We start from the raw sequence: 18445 nt of genomic DNA, 5'->3' as shown, positions 1-18445 counted from the left end.
AGGATACGAGCAGCATTTTCATGCCTTGCAAATTATTCTGTTTGCAATTTTGTTTTATTTTATTAAACTTCATGTTTCTTTTTTTATATTTTAGGAAGTGATATAATGGATGCAAAAAAAGGTTGAAAGCTTAGAAAATATTTAATTTTTGTTTTAATAAGGAAATAACTATTCTTTTTATTTCATGAACAAAAAAGAATGAACCAGTTGGGGTTTTCCAACTTATTCATGTTGTTTTATGCCTGTAGAGAGGTTGGGAACTCTATTTAAGTGGATTATCTTGTGACTGAAAGGAAAGTGGGAAATGAGCTAGAGAGGTAGGGTTAATTTCCTCCACGAATATCTAAATGTGTGCATACATATATTTGCTGTGTGCTATTTCAGAAATGCACTTATTTAGCTTTACAAGGTCACCTTAACCTTAAAAATTAATGGAACAGACCATTAGCTATGAGAGGATATAGAAGCAAAGTCTCCAACAAATTGCGCAAGATAATGCAAGCCTATTCCCTGCTGGCTTCCCAGGGCCCCATTTATAGCTCAGAAAGGAAGGCAGGGGAGGACTTGTCTTGCTTAGCAATGGGTATCTACAACACAGGTCTCTATGTCCTAGATATACCCCTGCTAGATGTCTGTATGCCATTATTGTTAATGGATACTGAGGAGAGTGCTTCAGCAGATGAAACATAGGTGTTTATTTTAGGACACGATGAACTGCACCCTAGACAGCATTAGTTATATCGATTAGAGCTTTACTGACTTACAAGGGGAGCTTAGGATGACTTCCCCAGATGCAAATTTCCACAGCACGTGTCCCTGTATTTACGTCGGCAAATCCCTCTGTCTGTGCTGTAATTAACCCTTCTTCTAGTCCAAAATGGTCAGGGAAGTGTAAGCTGGTGGTCCACTCATTAGCTACTAGTGGCCAATTTTTCATTCTACTCACTCTTCACTGATACTAGACCACCACTTTGCCTGAAGTGAAAAACTTGTCTCTGAAGATAAGGAGGGGGACTTCATTCCCCTCGAATGATACAAAAAATGTCTCAAAGGTGATAAAAGTGGTCAGTGGATTATATCCCTCAGGAATTTTTTCTAGTCTGTATGTGATCTGTTGAGCAGGCAGGATAGAGCTGCATCAACAGCACAAATATTTCCCTCAGGTGATACCTATTGAATGCAAGAACTGTATTGTAATGTCCTGCATCTGCTGTATCTCAGCAGCTAAGATCTGTAGAGTCTGATCTTCCAAATTCACAGCTTCCCTCATTTCCAGGTGTGATAGGCAGAGAGCTGCATTTGTTAAAGTATTCATCACTCCAGAATTGTAGGTGAGAGTAACTGTGCAACAGAGATGGAAGAGTAATCTCAGTAAACTACAAGGGAAGAGTGACATCAGGCATGCAGTGGATGTTAACTGGGAAAGTCAAGGAGAGGAATAACCTCAGATTTCTTTACCAGCAGGGAAAGATTGGGTGTGGAGAGTCCTCTGCTGCCCTGCAAGGCAACTGAGTGTTTGGAACAGCCATGCTTTTAAAAAACCAGAAACAACCAAACATTTCCAGCAGAAATTTCACCTCATATACCAAGTTCAAACTTAGCAAAAGACATTGTGTTTTGTATATATCTTACACTGACTTTTCAAGAGAGGCTGTAGACCTGCAGCCATCTGTAGGTCACTAGTGTGAAACCATATGAGTTTAAGCTTACTCTCTCAAGTGCCTGGCCACAGGGAATGCTGAGATTGTTGCCACTCACCTAGAGGGCTGTTTAGTGACACAAGTAACAGTGATTGTACTCCCAGTGCTGAAGGTTAGAAACTCAATAGGAGAGGTACTCGATTTAAAAAAAATTTTTTTTTTTTTTTAGTATAACAATTTTCTATTTGGAAAGGCTGATTTTATGAAAGCTTCAGGGTCTGTAAGAATGTGCCCCATTTTATGAAATTTCACTCAGAAAACATATCAACACTTCCAGGAGGTTGAAATCTTTCATTTAGACTTTTTTATAACTTCTTGCTTGGCTTCCTATTTTCAATTTGAAACTACAGTATAATGTAACATTGAAGTTAAGATACCAACAAAACATTCTGATTGACCTAGAGTGACTTTTTTCAGTAGAAATTTCTACGTTTAATCTCTTTATGTTTTTATTATTATTTTAACAAAGGTAAATTTTAACTTGCAGAACTTTGGCATAGAGATTCCAAATTTTGTTCAGGTCTATTAAATCTCTGGATCAGGCATGTACACAGCTAATGTTTGCTTTACTCACACCTTACATGAAAAAGCTGCCACCCCAGAGCGGTAGAGATTCACAATTGCCTTGTGAACTGGAAAAGATCATGGGAGCTGCAGTCATAGAGGGATTCAGGGCTATGTAATTTCCCACTAGGTATGGTATTTGGAAATCTCCCTTTGAGGTGGTATAATTGACTTCTGCGTTTGCTGTTCCTTGGAGACTCAGAGGTTCTAAATATAATTTTTTAATAGCATGTCTCTAGGGCCCTATTTTCCTCTGTTATTTCTCCTACATATTCCATGTGCTATAGGAATATAAGTTGGTTTCCTTACTGAACTGCATGTCAAGAGATCTTGTGTCATTTTCCCTAACTTGTTATAATTTCTTCTAATAATAATCTGTGAGGCTAGGCATTTGAGAGAAAAGTTCTCCTCCTTTAATTTTCTCTCAAGAATATTTATAGTTGCTCTTAAAACTTCTTGATGTCCTAAATTGCCAGGCTTTTGGAGAAGCTCTTCAGGTGACTGTCTACTTTGCCCTCCACGTTACCACAAACCTCCCTGCTGATCAGCTCCCCTGATACCACTCGGCTTCACTTCTGTTCATTGAAGATTTCTCCACAGGGGTTATAGGTGATTATGGCAGTGTTTCAGATCCATGATCCCAGTTGAATGAAAAATCCTTGAGTGTAAGATAGGTGTGGATATGTGCAAAGGGACTGGCTGATGGAGGAGAAATGCAGTGGAGAACTGGAGACAGCAATGAAGGAAGAGGCAGAGGATGGAATAGCAAGAGAGTCAGTCCAAAGAGAAGAAAAAAATGGACATAGCAGGGGACACAGGACTAAGATAGTGTCATTCACAGAAGAAAGTGAGAGAAACCAAAGACCTGAAGCAGAAGACAGCAAATGAGTGCAGTACCCTGCACTGAGTCACAAGGTCTTGCTCTGTTTTCCAGGAGCTGTCTGAAGAAGCACAAATTTCTCAGTCTGCTCACCTCTCAGAGCAGGCTGTGGGGACAGAACAGAAAAGCATCCATAGCCTAGGATACAGCCTCCCATTCAGCAGAGACACTCCAGACCTTCCTCTTACCCCTACCTTGCTCTGTAGTTGCTAGAATAACTGTCCCATCTTCTTCCTCCATCTGAGCCACAGTTTGCTGCATGATTGCAAAGATCATGAGTAGCTGAGCCAAGGAACTGATATCTCCTGAACACTTACCTTCCTGTCCAGAACACTTTTGCAAGACATCCACTTGGTCATGGCACAGAACATTGCTCACCTTGTGCACTTATTTACCTTTGAAAATTCATGGTGTGTTCTCTGTTTCTACAGACAGCCTGGGACTGATGGGTTTGTTTTTTCTTAACAGATATATTGGTCCCTGGCACATCCAGTGGTGAATCCCACCATAAAGAGCTGTGAACTCAAAGACCATCCTGTGAAAAAATCGAGTGGATGGCATTCATGCCAAGACAAATGTTACTGAAGGAACCCTGCCAGAGAAGGTAAAAAATATCTGTGATGTGCTAAGGAAAGTTCTCAGAGCAGTAGGTGAGCTACAGTGGGATTTCTTGTGTGCACAGAGACAGTAAAAGTCAGAGGGCTAATATTATTTGCTCTCCCAAAAGGAGAGCCATGTGCCAGAGCAAGATGACTCCTGTGTACCTGAGGGACTGATTTCTGTCACTGAGGTAGCATGATTGAAATAAGGTGTCAATCTAGTAAATAGAGTGCTAGTTTGGGAACAGCTTGAACAGTGATTGTCCCTATGATTGTTTGTTTAATACACAGAAAGTGTAACACTGGGTAAGGGAGTCTATAGCAATAGACAGATGTATAGTAAGGAATAAAACAAAAATATGAAGAAAATGTTGTTTGGAACAAGAGTGAAAGTAGTGATACAGTTTGGGGAATGCTTGTACACGGTTTAGCTAGAAAGATAGACAAGATTAGACTGAAACAGCCAAGATGCATTAACATTAGTCCAAGGAACATGAGAAACAGCAAAATACCAATTTTTTATTAAGTGGTAATTATAGAAATATTTTGGAGTCACAGTCATGACTGGAGCATAGGTATTGAAGGGTGTGTAATTTTCAGGACAGACAGAAACAGACATAAAGTTATCTGGGACTGTGAACATTAAGGATTGTGTGGGCAAATAAGTAGTAGCAAAGCTAAAAGATAATTGACTTAGGTTAAAATCATTTTGCGGAGGAACTGGAAAAATGTTACCCCTGGGTACCTGCTCTAGCCTGAGGGATCATAAAGTGCTTCACCATGTATGAAAGAGAGAGAAATATAAGTAGGAATGGAATCAGTTTAGAGGGCTGTATTTTCTGAAATGTATATTGTGAAATAAGTGCTATTAATAAAACTAGAGCCTGGTTATTATTGAATGTGATAGCAAAAAGACTTCATCACCAAATAATCACTGAGCTCATCAAAAGTGCTGCTATTGAAGCCTTGATTTCAGTTAGCAGGGAGAATTTTACAGGAGAACTTTATGTGGGATCTTAGAATAGATTGATCATGAGTGGATAGCAACATGGTAAATAACAGGCAATTTGATTTTGTCAGGAACAAATTGTATAAAGCCAACCTGATTTCCTACTCTGACAGGTAACAAGCCTTCTAGATAACGACAAAGCACCTTGACTTGTTAGGTTTTGACACTGCCTCATGTAAGACTTCCATTAGCAGGCTAGAGCAATGCAACTTGGATAAAATTACTATGATATGGATTCAAAAGTGTTAGGAAAACTGTACTTGTAATACAGTTATTAGTGAATCACTGGGTGACTAGAAGGATGCCTCAAGTTGAGTACCATGGTCACTGTTGGTCTTGCATTATGGAATATTTCGTGTCCTCAATAAATGAAAGAATACCCTGTTGATACGCATGTACATGATACAGGGGACAGGATTCAAATTCAAAATTATTTAGATGGATTGGAGAAAGAATCTGGAAAAAATGGGATGCATATCAATAAAGATGAGTAGAAGATACTGAGGAGTAATCAATAGTACCAACACAAAATGAGAGACGATGGGCATATTTTTGTGGAGAAGGAGATAGAGGGTTACAGTGCATCACAAACTGTCTGGGTCAATAATGGTAAATCACCTGTTGCAAAGAAAGCAAACATTACACTGGGATGTACAAATAGGAAATAATCCTTTTTCAATTCAACCTTGAGCACATCAAGTTTTGGCACTACATTTTAAGAAAGATGCAGATTTCCTGGACTTAGTCCAGAAAACAAACAAACAAAAAAAGAATTCTCGGAGATGTAAAACCCACAACTAGTGAGAAAAGATTGAATGAGCTGGGAGTTGCTTAGACTGGTAAGATAAGACTGAAAGACTTTATGAGGAAGGAGGAAGCTTCCATGAAGACAATAACCTTTACTTTACGTCCGTGGTAGAGAAGACAAGCAATAATGGCCTTAAATTGCAGGAAAAGAGATTCAGATGAGACATTGGGGAACACTTTTTGAGGGCAGGGAGAATAATACAAGGAGCAGATTGCTTGGGGAGGTTATGGAGTCTCTGCCAGTGGAGGTTTAAAAGAGCAGGTTAAACACATGCCTGTCAGCAGTGATGGAGGTCTGGGCAGCAGATCAGTGCTTGGGGCAGAGATGGACTATGTGAGCTCTCAAAGTCCCTTCATGTCCTACAGCTATATGGTTCAGTTCAAACTGAGTGGTTGGACAAATGAGGATTAATCATAACTGCTTTCTTTCCTTTTATTTCCAAAGGGCAAGCTTTGTGCAAGCAAAGAAATTAGTAAGTCAGCTGGACTTGGGAACTCAGAGACTTTAAAGGAATAGCAGTTGGGGAATATATTTAGGTGTCTACTGCAAAATGAGTTGGAATTTGCATCCCAGAAAAAGGGAGGAAATTTGAAGGAGATGAATGAACTTCTTTTAAAAGCTTAACTTTAAAAACATCTCAGGCACAGGCAGAGAGCCTAGAAGGAACAGAGGAGGGCAGAAGCAGCACATTGTCTACAGTATTAACAAAATTCTGAACGTTGCCATCTCTAAATCAGAACATCAAAAAAATCATTTGTGGTGGAAGTGCAGAGCAGATGGGAGGCGAGTGAAGACAATATGAGCTGGGAGGTTGCGAAGGAGTTGTGGGAGGTTTCAGGGAACTGTAAAGAAAGGAGTCTTCCTCTCTCCCCCTTCTTGCAAACACTATCATCTCAAAATGTAGATCTAACTTTATTTCCCCCATCTCCAGAAGGGGTACAAAATTGCCCGGTTTCTACTCTGAACCCCAAACAGTGATCCTTTTGTGCCTCTCTGGCTGCTGCTTGTTGTGACATATGTGCAAGGTGTATATGTGCCTCTGGGAGGGGAAGCAAAGCATCAGGACTGTGAGGGGGATGTGAGAGAAAGGTTTAACTCACTTCTTTGACTGCCATCCTGAGGAACAGAGTGTAGGAGCAGCAATTCCCATTGATGGGAGGAGGGTGTATTCCTGCAGCAGTAGCAGCCACCCTGGCCCTATCTGTGCTGGCAATCACGAGAAGGCTAACTCTGCAGAGCTTGCCATATGGGGCAAGCAAGCCATAGGTCCATAGGTCTGTGGCCCTTTTTATTACCCCCTCAGTAGTCTGCTGCACTTGATAACTGCCTGGTCCACCTGCACATCAAGGCCTCCTTGGAAAGGGGATTAAGCAACAAAGAAAGGTATGTCTTGGGAGGTCAGGAAGTGCAAGGATGAAGTGAGAATTGCCAGAAGTCAAACTGAGTTAGTCCCTGCAAAGGAAATGAAACAACAGAAGGATCCTTAACAGTATAAATGGAAAAAAAAAAAAAAAAAAAAAAAGCAGAACCTCTATATGTAGTGAGAAAAATTTGCCGAGCTCTAAACTATAGAGGGATACTTTGCCCCTAGGAGCAGAAATGCAGAGTGTGGGGTTCAAGTCAGGTGGACTAATGGGAATAAGTATAAAAGGGCAATGTTTGCATGCAAGATGGAAACAATTCAGAAACCTTACTGTGTTCATACTGGGGAGGCCAGGAAATCATTCTCCCCACCATGCTAAAGGCACTGGCCCATGAAATCACAGGCATCTACCACTGTAGGCCTGGTAGATGAGATTTTTAATAAAGCTGTCCAATCACTGGGGGTTCCTCTGCCTGGATAATAGTAAATGTAGTACCCATATTTAAGAAAGGGAGGGAGAGAGATCTAGTCAGCTGCAGGCTTGTTATTTTGGCCTCAAGGGCATAGATGGATTCAGAGCAAATTATGTCGGAAAGAATAATTGAAGACATGGAATAGAAAATGGGATATAGTGCAATATGCCATTATCAAAAAGAGATTGTGCCAGACTAACTCAATATCTGTCTTTGATAAGGTAACTGATGTTCTAGACAAGGGAAAAGTAGTTGATCTCCTCTATCTCTACTTCATTAAAATTTGGTAGGGTGCCACCTGGGAAATTATTAGTTAAATGAGAGAAGATGAGGATTAGTACAAGAACTGTGAGGTGAGGAAAGAACCTGATGAAAGAGGGGAAGGAGGTGGCTGTGCTGGAAGGAGGTTTCCAGGTAAGTTCTTAAGCCTTGGTCTTGGGACCATTGTTTTCAATCATAACTTTGACCTAAAATTAGGAGTGAGTTAACTATAACAGGCAGTGCCATCAGTGCCTAGAATCACCAGAATTTGTTCAAGGTTTTGTGGGGATTAGGCTAGCAGGGATATGAGGGAGTGCAGCAGCATGAAATACAAGGCCACAGATTCGGGATACCTCATGTGAGAGTTTCTCTTCCACACGGAAGGCTTATCAGCTTGAAACAAGAAAACAGAAGAAAAGTCAAGAGTTTTTTATAGCAAGCAATCACAGTACAGCTATGAGCTCACACCTTGAAATGGCCACGTAAGAGACAAATGAGATCTTAGGATGTGCTGGGGAGAATGCTACACACAGGGGAGTACCATGGTGATTGTATGAAGGAGATGAAGACATCACCTGGAATAGTCAGTGTCATTCTAGTCAAGCATTTTCAAGACAGAACAATAAAAAATGGAATAAATGCCAAAAAAAAAAAAAAAAAAAAAAGAAAACCTGTATGACTATGGCAAAGGAAATAAGGAAATGCATACATGATTGGGTCAAACACAAGTGAAGGGAAAAAGCTACTTGAATTAAAGTTTAGTGTTCTCACCAAAATGGTCACCTAAACTTGGAATTAGATGCTTTCTGTCCATAAGAGGACAGTAGTCTGAACAGATCTTTTCAAGGGTTATAGTAGGGGAAGATAGTATAAGGTGCTATGAACGTGCCATGTTGAGGGATAAGACCATATTACCTGGCTCTCTGTGAAGCCAAGAAACAGGGCTCAGTGCCTTAAGAGGTCATTTTCTGCTATTGTATCCTGTATAGGCTGGTGAGCAGTTATAGGGCAGTTGTAATGAATGTTTGTATCTCAAGGAGCTGTTTCACTGCCAGTAATACCTAGTGGTGTACATAAAGATGCTGTATACTTTCTCTTCTACTCAGGCTGTGGCCCTCTCCCCTTGCCTATGTGTACAGTTTAGGTTTGAATGGACAACGGGAGGGATGGATGTTGGTCTGAAGCAGTGCCAGTGGAGTGGGCACAAAAAAACAGACACCCCAGACAAACTCAGAGACCCTCATACCAAGAGGAGGAAGTAGCAGGATCTCCCTCCTTACCCTTGTTCCTAGGATCTGTAGTCTTTAACAGCTACTAGCAAGACATTTTCTCATCCCAGCCATGAAAATAATTGCTTCTTATTGGGAGTGGAGGGGAGAGTGAGTTTGCAGTCCTCCCAGATGGTCCAGTAAATTCTGCTAAAAACTGTGGTGGTTCCCTGGGATGTACTGTGCTTGAGGTACAACATACCCATGGTAGTACCACAGGCTGCACCCAGGCAAGATTTCTGAAAAGAACTGGAAACAGAGATTTATACCTCCTGCTTCCCTGAAATCAAGCCCTGTGTGTGTGTGAAACAGAATTATGGTGATAAGGAACTGTTGATGGAAGGAGATCCACCATCCCTTGTGTGGATAGAGGGGGAAAATATCGACTCCATTCCCTTATGTACTTTCAGGGAAATCCCATCTCAGAAAACCTGCCACTACCAATAGTGACTGATAGCTCTCCTGGACTAGTTGGTGGCTCTTTTGCTGAAATGAGTGTAAACATCACAGTTGCCATTGCTGAGAACAGTCTTTCCTCCTCTCCTTCATCCCCCAAGGATTTGCTCCTGTCATCCCCTTGTTTTAAGCCAGTAAAGAGAGTATCACAGCCGCTCTTAGTCAAAAGAGGAGGGGGTGGAGGCCCATCTGGGCCCTTGGTTTGATTTCATATTTATGAAACAGCTTAAATGTCAGCTTGAGTGAAAAACGACACCTTCCCAAGCTTCTCATATTAATGCCCGTGGCTGCCACTGGTTTCTTTAGCAAGGCAGCTTGTGGTTTTTTCCTCTCCCTCTCCCCCAAAGGCTGCAGGGAAAGATGAATTGGACTGATAAATGAGACTGCAACTGACAATAAACTGCTTTGCTGACAGGAGAGGGAGACGGGGGGTTGGCCTGTGCCAAGGAGGGTGGGAGGGAAGGGAAAAGGGGAAAGAGATGGAGGGAGAAAAGAGAGATAGGGGAGGACATCCTATGTTACAGAGAGGTTGGAGAATGGTCTAAACTGAAGGGGGAGAGAGATGAGGAGGGAGGATAGTTGACTGTGAGGAGAAAAGTAAGAAGAAAATTGGCACATGCTAAGGCAAAAGAGATGCAATGGGAAAAATAAAAATCACATGCAAGATCAAAAAAACAGAATCATTAATTATACATGACAATGTATATCTGCTAAAAAGAAATAAATAAAAATACACCCACTGTCAACAGAAGAACATCCTTAGGGTTCTGCAGTGAGTGCTGCACTTAGGGTTGCTGGAGGCTGTAGATCATCGGAGGGCCTTCTTCTGCAGGTGTGTTTGCATGGCACACCAATGAATCCTGAAGAGACACCCAAGACAGAGTTGAGCCAGGCAGCTCCGGAAAATGGCAAGCTGCCTCGTTATCTATCCAGGCCACTCTTCCAAAAGTGCCTCTCTACATGGCTGTGCACTGATATAGATAACCAGAGCTTGCTTCAATATAACTTGGCCATAGTTCCGTGGGGCAGGTCTGATGAAGATGGTTTATCCTCTTCTGAGTCTGCCTGAAGGGCTGGAACAGAAGGTGCCTCCACCAGGAGTAGGTTAAAAGGCTTCTGCCTGAAGGCATCTTGACAAGCAGCTTATATGGGCCAGCAAAAGGTGGAGGCTGAACCTCTCCAGAAAGTTAAGTGGTGAATTCGAAAAGAGCCCAAGGTCCTTGGAAAAAGAAATTATCTGCTATTCTCTTTGGCAACCCCAGAACCTGTTGGGTTGAGCCTGAACAACATTGTTGGAAATAAGGATACTGGACCAGAGAAATTGTGGGAAAGCAGAGGAGGGGCAAACACCCTGCCTCTTGCACAGATGTGAGAGGGCAAGAGGTGAAAGAGGTTTTTCTGCCCCTTTCGGGCTGGTTCTTGAGAGATATTATTTGTCCTAAATAAGAGTAAAGAAAGGTGAGGGCTCAGTGTGAGTATGCTGGGGTAAGAACAGACTCTGTGTTTGTATTCCAGTGGAGTGACACACCTGCCTTTTTCAACAGGAGTCACTGACTGCAGTCTCCTAAGTTGCCTGTGGAGTCCAGTGCTCTCGGCACTGACATCTGCTCTCTTTTCTGCTTGCTGAAGGCTTTTGGTTACTTTGTTTGTTGTTTTTTCTTTTAACCGAGAGATGTCTCTGAAGTCTTATTCTGTCTGAGTTCATGATGCTCAGTACCTCTATCAGCTGTTACAGTGTTTTGAGCATTATTCTTGGCAATAGCATATCACTCACTTCTCAGCATTGCAGTCAGCTCTTGTCACTTTTCCTCCCAGATTGAGATAGTAAAAAAGTCTGCTTCCATTTCATCTTTATCCCTCGTGGTCAGCACTGTTTACAGACTCACTTGCTCTTCTTCCTTGGCAAAGCTTTTTCCCGTGGTCTAAAGGCCCTGTGCTGCTGGGGATCCAAGTCCCTCTGTGCTGACTCTTCTGTGACATTCCTCGGCTCTGTTTCATTTCCCCATTTAATCATCCTCCTTCTTGCCGTGGGTCGTGCTAGATTGGTTCCTGCCATCACATTTATGTACCATCTGCTGACTAATAACATGCAAGGGTTTGGTTTCTACTATTAAAAAGCCAGTCTAGTTTAAGACTATTTAGAGATACTTCACCTTGCTTCCCAGACATGGGCACGCCAGCTGGAGCTGAATGCTTCTCTTGTCACCTCTGTTCTTGCCACCCAGGTTCTACAACACCCACTTTTTAAACAGCATAAAGGACCTTTTTTCCCCATATCCCAGACTCTTTGTTCTGCTGCTCAACTCAACTAGATCTGTTCATTCCTTTCCTACTTGAAAGGCCTTATCCAAGACCAAGAGAAGGTCTCACACTTTATGGGGCTCAGCCCAGACAGGGAAAGTCTCCTTTAGCATTGCCTTGCCTTCTACAACGTGGTCCAGAGCAGACTTGTGCGAAAAATTTTCAGCACTAAAACATTATACCAAGCTTCAAACTTCTTCCCAGGATCAGGATTTCAAAATCCAACCCAGACAAGAAAGGGCAGTGTTTCACAGGAGCAGTGTCTGCCTCCTTGTTCATCCTGATGTACCAATGACCTCAGCATTTTTCTTGGGAAAGCAGTCAGCTGAGGCTATGTAAATTAGGCAGAGAGGCTGGAAAAGGAGTTGAAGCAGAGAATCACATGTAAATTTATCTTCTCAGAAAAGCCTCTCTTGTAACTACAGGGAAGAGTGGGATCCTCTGCTTGGAAACAGCATCACATTGGCTCCTAGCAGGTTGCAGCAATCTGAAAGGGCACACTGTGCAAGGGGATGGCTGCTTAATCCTGTAGTAACTGGGTAACCAGCAGTGAGGATGCATATGATCCATATCAAAATGTTTCTCTGGGGCACCCATCTTCTCCTACAGATGCTGGGCAGGGGGTGGCAGGAGGTTTTGGCTCAAGTTTTCCCTCTCTCCTCTGCCTCCCTGTACTCCATACCCCTTTTGCAGACCTGCAATTACTCACTGTTCCTGCACAGCACATGCCGAGGTCCCCTAGGGGACTGGGGAATTAGAAGCGCTAAGTGCTGGAAGGAGGAGATGTGCCAGGGCTGCAGTTGGGGAGTGACTGAGGAGATAATTCAGGGGAGGAGGGATCCTGGGCCCATTGCTCTCCCAACAAATCCTTGCCCACAGCCTCCCCTGTGAAGATCCTGGGGAGCAGGCAGGCAGGCAGGCTCCAGCTGTCCCCAGGTGGAGCTTTGATTCTGGCTCCTGCAGGGTGCTGGCTGAGCTTGGCAAAGGATGCAGCAATGCACAATGTGAAATTACCTCAGAGCTTGAGCACACATGAGCCCTAAACAAACCCCAGCCTAGTGCTCAATCCCCATCACTCAAATCCTAATTAAACATCCACCAGCAACACTTCTGTTAACCCTCTCCAGTCAGGGCTGAGTCAGGATCTTTTGAATTGGGCCCTTGGGCTCTCTGGTTTCTGTTCTGGATCCCCTACCTACAGGATTTAATTAAAGTGACCCAGTTTATGGCTGAGAAGGCAAGAAAGAGTAACCCTCTGCTTCTTCCAACACTGGCCCTTCTAATAACATTTGACAGCAGTGGCAATATTGCTCTGCACTTTGGGGAGGTGGAGAGGGGCCCTGTGAGATCTGCAGGTGGACCTTTTCCCCTCACCTTTTTCATATAGCTCTTTCTTTTTGAAAAGGAAGTGGTTTATGGCTTCTTACACTTTGAGCAAGTTGGCACTGGCATCTGAACTTATGGGGAAGATGGAGCCAGCACCTGCTGTCTAAAAATTGGTTTACAGGTGGGGAGGCCTCCAGGGTATCAGCTGTCTCCTGTTTCCTCTTGGTAAGCAAAACATGGGTGCCTTGTGACAGAGAAACAGGTCAGGTATTTTTGTTGCCCTAGCCTTCTGTCAGAAATGAGCTTTCATGCATTTCCTGGAAATTAATATCACTGATATTTTTGTTGATTGGGGCGAGGGAGAAAAGTGCAAACGAAACAGGACCATGATGGAAGCAAGAGTTCATACAATGTGTAAATGATAGTACACATGATTGCTTCCCTTTATAAAAATCACTCAGTCATTGAGAAATAAACCTTTATAATAAAAATTATCAGAATTAAATGTATCTAAATCTCATCATAACTAGTGCTCTTATTGGCCCAAAACATTATATCTGAATTTTTCTGCTCTACTTAAAAATGGATTAACGAGACTGTTTTTACCCAACAGCAGTCTAAATCCTTTTGGTGGACCCTCCTTTAGTGGTGTTGATTGCTCCTCTCTTTCTGTGTCAGCCAGCTCCAGAACTCTGTTATAGAAAGCCATTCCCCTCCTGCAGAGAACAGATCATGTTTAAAAATGTGTTTGTTAGGACATTGGCACCAGGTAGGGACAACATAGAAATTAACATATATAAAAAAGCCTGGGCTGGAGCACAAGGAAGAGAAGAAAACAATTGTGTTGGGAAAGGAGCAAAGAAACAGCCTGTTATATAACTATATATTGATCTGTAGAAAAGAACACCAAGTGCCTGACAGGAGGATTCAGTGGCCTTTTGTGATCACTTTCAGCCCTGGCTATAGGTCCAGCTATGGATCCAGCTTTGCAACCCCTTTGCATGTTTGTGAGGTTGTGAGTCTCTCCCTCAATTTCTACACTGCTTCCTTGCACACAGGAATAGGGCTGCAGGGGTCTGTAATTTCATGTGACTTGCTCTAAGATTAATATCTCCATGTGCAGCAGTCATTGCAGTGAGAATAAACTGTTAGTTTTTATTTTAAATGGTTAATATTCATCAAATGTTTATGAAAATACTTAACCCATAATTATGACAAACACAGTACCTAATAAAGATGGAAGTGAAGATCCTCTTTGTGAATATGTAATCAGAAGAGTAAAGAAAATTACATTAAAAAGACTTCATTATGCTGTTAAATGTGTGAAATGACTTTTTCTTCTCCGTTTTAATTTTAGCATTTTTCTTTTTTTTTTTTTTTTTTTAAATATCTCTGACACTTTCATGAGATGGGTACATAAAGAGGCATTGGCTGCTGCAACAAGAACTCTGACTGGCAGCATCCATCATTCTCACCCAAATTTTCATTTAATTTATTATTAAGAAAAATCAACACAATTTCTACCAATGATTATAATTTTTTTTTTTCCTTTATTTTCCTTAGGGGCAGAGAGAACTTTATTACTGCTCCAAATGCAACACATTGTTTCACAACCCTCTATAGAGCTGTGGGGCTAGGGTTGTTCCCCCCAAAACAGGGGCTTACTGGTGTGCAAGTACTTGTGCACCTGGTTTTGTCTGACACCCTGGGCCTTCTGACTGGCACCTCTGGAACTAATAGAGTGAAACTCTGTGCTGTTTGAAATAAGAAAAGTAAGGGCTCTTGATAGACTCCTTTAGGGCTGTGTACTGATACATGCAGGCAAAAATAGGTCAGACTGTAGGTGGCATGTGTTTCACCACCTAGGAAGCTGCCTAAAACTTCACACTACCAGATCACTCCTAAATGATGTGCAATCTCACTCTTGGTGGTGCCCATCTCGCTGAATTGCTCTATGATGATCAATTCCTACAGCTTGCAGGAGGGAATGTGGTTACCTGGATGGGGGCAGTGAGAGTCTTCTCTGGGGAGAAGGTAGAAAAGGTGCCATTGAGCACAGTCCTGGTGAAAAAAAAAAAAAAAGGTTGATGAGAAAGCATAAAGCTAGGAGCATCCAGAGCCCTGGAGACCTCCCCAGCTTGAGCTGCCCAACCTCACTGACCAGTGAGGGAGAAGAGGCTGCACAGTTCCATTTTAAAAGACAGCACAGCATGTGTGCTCCCAGGGGAAGCTCGTGAAGAACTCCATTTGGCCTTCTTTTAAGGAGAGGAAAATACAAAGTATTTATTATTGTTGTGTGTTAATTGCAGTGTTAATTCAAACAATTAATGTTAGCTTTTGGCAAGAAATTCTAGCAGCTCTGGATTTAACAAGCATCTTTATTGCAACAGCACTTTAAAACAAAACACGTTCTCTTCTATTTAGGCTTTCTGTTGTACCCATCTCCATGGCAGCCAAGTAACAGACATGTCTGCTGCATCACTTGAGGCATCTTCTTTATATAGATGTCTAGGGAGTAGGTAAGTCTGCTCATACCAGGACTTTTTCTGAGAAGTATTATTAGTGACCCTGGACCTCTTCCCCTTTGCAGAAGAAAAGTCTCTTTGGTAAGCTGGGCTTACCAGATACTCAGTCTGATGGCTCCCAGTTTGTGAAAAATTTGAAGATCACTATAGTTTCTGTCATCTCCTGATTTTCAGACAAATGGCCTCAATTTTGTGGGGATGTTGTGTCCTTTGACAGCATGGTCTTGCTACCTCTCCCTCCAAAGTTCAGGAGGGACTTCAATGGGAGTTGAGTCAAGGACATGTATTCTTTGGATAAACAGCCTGTGAAGAAGGCTTGAAGAGTTATGAGAGGGAGGAGGGTCCACAAACCAAACCTGTAATGAAGAGACTTCCCATGAAAATGCGATCAAAGAGGCTGCAGCCTTCTCTCAGCCTACTTCTTTCCATTTGAAACAGCTGACAAATTGTTATGTTGTGTTTGCAATTACAGTTCTCTGAAAGTGATAAATTATTGCGATTATTCCTAAATACAGGACTTTTACATGTATAATTAATACATAGAAGATAATATCTGATAAGTGGTAGGCCACGTTCCAGTTCCATTTACACCCTAATAGATCTGGAGTAGCTCCAGCTGTCCCTGTTCATAGAAAGATGCTGTTAAATTGAGCTTGCACACTTGGAGTACCTTGCAGAAGTCTTCCCTGTCAGATCAACAGAGAACATTGTATGGCTCATACGTTTTAGTCCCCACATCTAAAATTTAAGTTCTAAGGTCTCTCCTTCCTAACAATCTGCTGGCAACCTTCTGCAGCAACAAAAGGGGTCTTGTCTCTTGCACACTTCGTGGGTATGTCCAATAGCAAGTCTTAAGCTACTAGCTTCAGGCTCTGAGTGTAGTCTTGCCCTGAAGTCACCTTTTTTGCAGGTGACAAATATGGGTGTGGAGCATGTACTGAATTACCTGCTGGTTGTGCCAAAGGACAAGATGCACAGCCTTTGCCATGAGAACCTGCCTTTATTCCTGTTGTCTGTCACTGATGGGGAAAAGCCAGTCCTACATTTCTTCCAGCTGAGTGCTTCCCTAGGGCATGAGTAGTGTGCTCAGAGAGCACACTTGGCACTAAGAGCAAAAAATACCCTAAACACAGAGCCAGCATAAGAATAGGAAAACAAAAACTGTACAGTAATACAGACTCCTGACATGGTTACCCATTAATGCCAGCTTTAAAGGTTAATGCAATTTAACTTGCTTTCGGCTATTACTCTGAAATAACATACCAAAGCCTTCTCTATAAGCAGATAACAGATAAGGATGCTTTATGATAAACACCCACAATAAAACCACATAACTTTACAGCATTATGCTTGCAGGAGTGGCAGATTTGCATTTATTTGTGCATGTGTGCATACAGAGGAAAGCAGACAGGAGAGCAGAGAGCTGGAGGAAGAATTCTTGGCTTCTAGACCTTCAGATAGCTTGATAAATCTGTCTTGGATTATGTTGCTTCTTTTAAAACAATGGAAATGAACTGACATGTCGCATGTCTGCTGCAGGTTGAGTTTCCTTCTGCACTGGAAAAAACAAAGGTGCTGCTCTACAAACCTGCCATAAGAAAATTTATTGGATTTTATAAATTTATTTGTCTTTTGACAAGGTGAACCCTATAAGCTTTACTGTATAACAGCAAAACATAGAGCTTTCTCCCCTACTCTACCTCCTGTTTTAAAGTTCAGTTTTGAAGTTTTTCTTCAAAATAATAACTAAAAAAAGAAGGCACTTTCAGTATGAAAAGTGTGAGGCAACTTACTTATTTTGTCTCCTTTTGGAATATATTGAAGATACATAAGCAAACACTGCCTGGGGACTATTGTAATTTCTCATTAATATTCTTAAAGCACACTTGGATATTCCATTATATTCTTTCACAGGTTAAAGGACAGTACTTGCATGTCCACGAGACAGCGAAATATATTTATTAAAAAATATTTGCCTTAAAATTTTAGGGCTGCAGAAAGACACCAAAGGTTTTGTATATCAAACACGCACACACATGAAACACACACATGCACACACAGCCATGCAGGGAGTTCTAATTCTTAAATTAGCAGGCAACATACACTGCACCCTGGAGAGACAGTCTATGAGCTGTGCTGCAAAGAGCCTATTCAGGACTCAAGAGACAGATTCACTCATTCTCTGCCTTCTGTGCACTCAGCATCTTCCCTCCCTCACCAGCGTGGCACTGTCAGACTTGTGCTGCCAGAACTCTGACATTAGGGAGCAGTGTCAGTGACTTGGCATGAAACTGAGAGGTCATGCAAAGCTAGCACACTGTGATTTGGTACAGATGTGCCTTGCCTTGGCTTTCTGACTTCCCATTATTCCTTTGAATTACCTTTCCTACAAAGCTGATTATGTCTTTACATTTGCAGGGCAGCTAGATTTTTTTTTTCTCCCTCCAGAATTTTCTGTTGTTCTTCGGGATACTTCCAGTTTTTTCTCTGTTCAGCATCTTCCTTTTCTGCTTCACATTTTCTTTGCCTTTTCACAGGAATGTGACATTGCCTTGAAAAGGATTAATGCAATGTGTATCAGGCAAGGGTATTTTCAGAATAAGGAAGTATTTTAGTAGCGTACTGATATGTGAGGCACTGAGGAGGCCTTGCTTAAAATATTGTGACCAATTTAGGTCACTTCTGATAAAAAAAGGGAAAGTGATGTATAGTAGAGTTGAGGGAATGATTAGGCAGACCTTTAAAAAGTGTGTGTGGGAGGCCCGGTTAGACTAGCAAAAGAAAGATGAGAAGGAGTAGGGTTTTTCTTTATAAATACACTCTTTGTAAATACTGGGATGGAGAATTGTTTCAGATGAATAAAAGCAGTGTTAAATGATCAGATGAGAATAAATTGGCTTGGAAATCAAGAG

Source organism: Heliangelus exortis, chromosome 1 (genome assembly GCF_036169615.1).
Source record: "Heliangelus exortis chromosome 1, bHelExo1.hap1, whole genome shotgun sequence".
In the NCBI taxonomy this organism is placed as follows: domain Eukaryota; kingdom Metazoa; phylum Chordata; class Aves; order Apodiformes; family Trochilidae; genus Heliangelus; species Heliangelus exortis.
This window is presented reverse-complemented; position numbering follows the sequence as displayed.